Consider the following 6,000-nt stretch of genomic DNA (forward strand, 5'->3'; position numbering starts at 1 on the left):
TGCTTTACATACTCTAAGGGGAACTTCAGATCAGTTCACTTTTCAAGCAAAAGCTGAAATGGCTCTTTCCCTCTTAGCTCTATAGCTTTAACACGCATTTTACAGTAATGATTTCAGTTTCTCTTACTTGCTTAGTCAAGAGCGCAAAGTTACTTCCATCTTACAGAACCAGCCAGCTCACAACAAGGATATTCTACAGCAGAAGGTGGCCTTTTTTGTAAGGGTAGTTTGAAAAGTATTAAATAGGTTTGTTTTCCATCTCAATTGTTATAGAAGCAGCACAATTCCTCTAACAGGCAGCTTGGGAAACACATTGTAACAGAGGTGGGGAGGGGGAAGTGAGTATTCCACTTTTACATTAAAAGCAGAACCACAGAAATTCATTTTTCATAACATGATTAGTCTTAATTTATATATAAACTTACATCTAGGCCTCTGTTACATTAGTTGAATGTATTCCCCTGCTTTCTATATTCTGCCTGGTACCTGCCTATACTGAGTTCTCCAGACATTCCTTCCAACTCACTTGATCCTTTGAAGCTGACAGTTATCTACACATTCAGGCACTGAGGTAATTTATTCTTTTAGAAGTGTTAAGCATTTACAACTTGCAACATCAGATTGTGCAAATATTCAAATTTCCTGGAAGAAAAAGAAAAGGAAAAAGCGTTTACCTTGATGTCTACATTTACGCAGGTATTTCCCCCCTCCCCTTTGTTATCTAGAGGCTTTTCCTTACATATGAGATATTTCCCATTTTTCTCCTCGTGCTTTCCAGGTACTTTCCACATATTGTGACAAAACAGCTAAATAACACAAGAAAAGGAACTCAAATTACCTGTTACTGTTTTATTCAAATTAGCTTTCTTATTTTGAAAATTTTTCTAAGATGGCTTCTGTGAAGACAAAAATATTCATAGGGAATGTCAAAGGAAGTTATTAAAACTCACCCAGCAGTGATACAAGAGCTTTGCACTGATGTGCACTAACACAAGAAGAAACCACAACGTACCAGTTTAGGCAGAAGTCATTCCTGGACTTTGCCTCAATTTGATCACATCGAAATCAAGTGTTACTCCCAGCAAAAAAGCAACAACAAAAATACACCCAAAAATGCAAAACCACACAAACTTGAACAAGTTAAATGTAGTTCTGCGTGTGTTAAACCATGATTTTCACTGCCAAGACTCATTAAAAAAGAACAACCAGAAAATGTTTGCAAAACAGATTGCTTATATTATAAAGTGCATTAACAGCTATTAATAATAGAATATACATCAACCTACTGCTTTTCAGATAATCAATATTAATTGGCAACCCAATTTGGAACTGCTAAGGCAAGTGACCTTGGAGCTGCAATTCGTCAGGTCTAAGTTAACGGCGGGTGAAAACAGGCCTGATAACAGTTACTTCCTCATCGTTTCCTTCCAAAAATGACACAATGCCGTTTCAACGATCAAAGTAATTTTTATCTCATAAACATACCTCTGAAAATAGATTAGGCCTTATAGAACCATTTTATATTTATGATCCGAGCTATGGGGCAGACTCCATGTGAAAGCTGACTTGCACTTCACAAGGGCCCCGGGTTCCTTGGAAGGAAGTAAGATAAAGGCACAGGGAAATATAAGGGAAGGAAAAGAAAAGAAAATATTGGGTGAGAGGTCTGGCACCTATCAACATCGCTGCAAGCTCGCCAAGTCTCATAATTTCATCATTAGGCTTCAGGCATATCAAAACAGCTTTTTTTTTTTTTTTTCCTAATTCGACCCTGTCACGTAACCAATAGGACGGATGCCAACAGCCAGCCATTACAAGGAAGTCACCACAGCTAGGATTAAAACAAGATTACTCCCTGCACAGACTGGACCATCTCTTATTGCTTTAAATGGGACTAAAAGATAGCAACACCTACTTTTTTTAAATACGTGAGCACTTCAGAAGTACTCCCCCAGAAGAAGAAACAGCAGGGAACAAATGGGTCAGGAAACGTCCATGAAAATTATAAGCAACTAAGGGAAAACATGGGCAGGAGGCACAGACAGGACCTGAGGGCACACGTTTGGGGGAGGATCCAGACGCCTGCCTGGAAGGATGGAAACCCAAATGTAAATGGGGAGGGGGAATGCAGAAAGGGAGCAGAAAGTTAAAAAATAAAACAAATAAAATAACACTGATGCCACAGTAGTATGGAATAGTTGAAAGAATTAGGGACCTCTGGCAACTGAGGCCTTAAGAAGGAGCACGACCAGGACAGGTCCTTCTTGGGACACAGAAGAACTAGGAGTGGGACAGTGGCATTTCTCCAGCCCAGGCTGCTGGGGAAGGGATAAACGAAGCCCTCTCAGAGAAAGGAAAACAAGATACACATATTCATAGCTCAGGATTAACTTCAACCCTTCGAAGATATCACACAAAATGAGGACAGAATATTTCCTTCTAGAGGGGAAAGGCGCGAGCCAGTGGAAAGTGCTACTTTTCCTCCCAAAATCTCATTTTAAAGCCAGCCCTGCAATTGCTAGGGATCTGGCTCATCATTTGTATGTCCCTGGGGCTGGCAATAAAGCTGTGGCAAGGGAAGGTGTCATGGCCTCGAGCTGCAGAACTTGCTGGAAACAGAGCCTCCTCGGTGGTTGTCTTATGAGAAAGAAGGGGAGAGCGAGGTTGCCCTGGGAGAGACGAGACGGTCCACCAGCAGCCAGCTGCTGTGCCACAAGAGATGCCCACGCTACAGCACACCCATTTATCAATATCCACTTTGAGGAACATAGAGATATACGCTGTACAATATATGTATAATACATGAGGAGTAATGTCTTAGGAAAACACTAGCAGCTGAGTGAGCACAATGGAAGTGCTGTCACACGCGCACACCAAAGAAGTCCCCACCATTGCACTGACACCGGGCAGACACACTTCTTGGTCAACTGACTCTGCTGAAACAAACCAGCCCAAACATAAAGCATCTCTGCCTATCCCACCCTGGCCACAGGAGAGGGTACGCACCCCCGTGGTGATGCAGTGGTGGGCACCATGCAGCCTCCAGGTCCAGCTGCACTGGTGGCTGGCGTGTGGTGGGACGGCAGCAGAACCACCGGCGTGCGGAGGGGCACCGGCCAGTGCAGGTCGGGCTGAACACGCTCTAAGAAAGTCCCGAAAGCAATTTTAATTACCCATTCTTGGAGCACAGGTAGACCAGTTGGAACACGTGCAAGTGAAGAAGCTCGTTTACACAACAAATGAGGTATGCGTGCTCAGTGCTCCAGCACTGCAGACTGCCAGACCTCTCACCTGAAGAGCTGTATTTTACTGACTATGCACATACAAGACCACCTTTGGGTAGAGAGCAAGCCGAAAAATACAATATATTGACAACGCGATTCAACAGTGGCATGAAAGGGTAGTTTGAATGGACAAAATGCCTAACGTTTGCATGCTCCACGTGGCGCCAAGAGCCATTCAAAGTTCTCGGTTCTTGCTTGGGCAGCCACCCTCCAAAGGGTAACTCTACTTAGCAAACAAAATTTAAATGGAAAAAACACCCCACCGAAACAAAACCCTCCAAAGCCAAGGAAAAAGCAATTTAGTCCTGGTGCTTAATGCCACGGCATGATGCATTTAGCCATTTTCACTACGTTTCCAACCAACCGCCAAGAAGAGCAACAGGGATTTTTCAGGCCTGCAAATGTCACAGAGGAGACAAAACGAAACGCATGAGCGATAGAGCTGGAGAGTCGCAGGGTGGATCACAGGCTGAAAGACAGTGACAATCCCAATGTAATACTACTACCCTGTTTGGCTGTTTGTTGTTTGAATGTGCTTATCTCAACACCTAAGAGTTTTAAAGACTTCTACTCCTTTCTGCCAGTTGAAGCCTCTGAATCAGAAACCGAAAGAGAAAAAAAAGTATCTATCTAAACACTGCCTTTTAAAAACGTTGCTATTAAAAAGAAATTTAAAAATAATCAGCAAACCTACGACTTCCTTCAGCACATTAGCGGCAGTAAATACTCATTTCTAACTCCATCCTAGAGGTTTTCTACTCATATACACTCTGTCCTAATAAAAAAGTAGCTCAAAGATCTTTTTACCTTTCCGGGGGAAAGTCCAGGGGGAGTGAGAAGGAGCAGGGTAAGCATTCAGTATCTCAAAACTGAACAAAAACTTTTCTACCTCATGTGTTACTTTATAAAAGCTCTAAAATAGTAGGAGAAGTATGACCTATCCTGCTAACCCCCATAAATGGAAAGGCATACATTTTTGTCTTCTGGACTTTGTACCTCACTTCACCAGGAGAAAGGACTGGGACAGAAGCTGTACAGAACAGAGATGGTCTCTGCTTGGAGGGTCAGAGACAGATGTAATGTAAAAGTAAGTATCTCAATTACTTGCAGGGTTCTTTCAGGGAAAGAAACAGTTGTCTTCAATGCGAACAACAAACCAGTGAGGCTGTTTTGTGTAGGAATATGTTTATCTTATTCTCTCTTACCTTATCAGATGCATCTCCTTATCCTATTCAGTGTCCAGCAAGTCATAAAATTCCATCTGTAACAAAAGGACAAGTCCATTAATACCTCCTGATAACCTTACAACGAAAGGCTAATACGCAGTTCAAGAAAAAAAAGTTAAACTTCTGCTGTCATTCCAATATAATCAACACCCCAGGCGAGTTGCCCTCCTGTCTGCAGCAATCTGGGAAACCTGGATATAAAAGTATTAAAGATGTTGTAACATGTTCTGTAAGAAACACGCTCTTCCTCCTTCGGAAAGCATAACAGAGGTGGCCAAAGCGTACAGGTTGCCCTGCCGAGTCATAAATAAGTCTGCAGCATCCTCTCATTAAATTAAAAGAGCATCAAATTACATAATGTGAATGGCTGTAAAATGAGACCAGTGGTAATGGCTAGAAATAATCTCAGCGGTGCTATACATCGTGGAGACCATTTTCTATCAGTGTATCAAACCTGGGTATGCAGCACCTTTTATCTCCAGGCCAAGAAACTGTCAGCATAAAACCTTTCTAAAACAGAGTGAAGCATGCAAGAAATGGATGGAACAAAGCTCTCATGCACGAGTTTAAGTGACGCCTACCCTGAACAAGTACATTTAATTTCTTAACACCTTTACAAACCAACCTTTCAACGCAACAAAGATGGTTTTATGTTATAGGTAAACATGATGCAGTCTGGCATACCTGGGATCAGAGGAAAGAGCACCGCACACCTAACCAACAAAACTGCACCCTTGGAATTCTCAATAAAATTTATAGTCACGATAGACGCAGGCTTGAACAAACACTTTTCCGTGGCGCTTTTAAGAAAAGGAGACATGACCTGCAATCCAACCAGCCCATGAGTCACTAGGGCAGAAGAGAGACCTCCTGTTGGCCAACTTTGAAAAGAGTAAGAGTGAGAAATTTGAATCAGGGATCTAAAAAACCAAACAAAGCAACTCCTCCACACACCCTATTAGTCTTTTCAGTGTCCTACCCACAAGCCCTAGGAGCCTGTTAGTCCAGGGCCAGGCTGGAAGAGGCCAGAAATGTGCAAGAGTGAAATGGCACACTGGAGGAGAGAATACTATTTTTTAAAAAATAAAACAAAAACCAAAAACAAAGCAACCCTCAATGTTTCAGTGTGTGGGGAGATAAAGCAGGAATGGAAGTATCTGAAGCAAAGAGTTTTCACATATACTTACTTTTTGTGTAGTGATGCTAACAAGAGTGTCCCTGCACCTAAAGTACAAAACTAGATGCAAAGAAAACATAGTGTTTCAGTGGTCTGACCTCCCCGAATTGTACCCTTATTCCGTTGCCTTTGGCATCGCGGCTGCTCAGTGTCCAACAGACCCCAGCAGGGGCTACAGGTGCTCAGTGCCATGGGATGGTGACATCCTTTACTGTGCTGTGCTGCCATTTCCCCTCAAGCAAAATAGGGATGGTGGCACACAGGTCCCCAGCCAGGAGGACTACCTGGCAGCCAGTGCCCAAGCTGCTGTCTG

At 42.8% G+C, this 6,000-nt stretch overlaps 1 protein-coding gene across 5 annotated transcripts in view; it reads right to left on the bottom strand.

Moving 5' to 3' along the window:
• Positions 1-4,547, bottom strand: part of TRERF1 (transcriptional regulating factor 1) — a 71,886-nt gene extending 67,339 nt beyond the window's left edge. For all 5 annotated transcript variants that reach the window (XM_014951205.1, XM_014951202.1, XM_014951204.1 and 2 more), the window contains exon 1: positions 4,490-4,547. The gene's annotated coding sequence lies outside the window, so the exon portion shown is untranslated. The remainder of the gene's footprint in view (positions 1-4,489) is intronic.
• Between the last annotated feature and the right edge of the window lie 1,453 nt (positions 4,548-6,000).

The sequence above is a fragment of the Calidris pugnax genome, unplaced genomic scaffold (genome assembly GCF_001431845.1).
Source record: "Calidris pugnax isolate Ruff unplaced genomic scaffold, ASM143184v1 scaffold24, whole genome shotgun sequence".
Taxonomy (NCBI): Eukaryota; Metazoa; Chordata; class Aves; order Charadriiformes; family Scolopacidae; genus Calidris; species Calidris pugnax.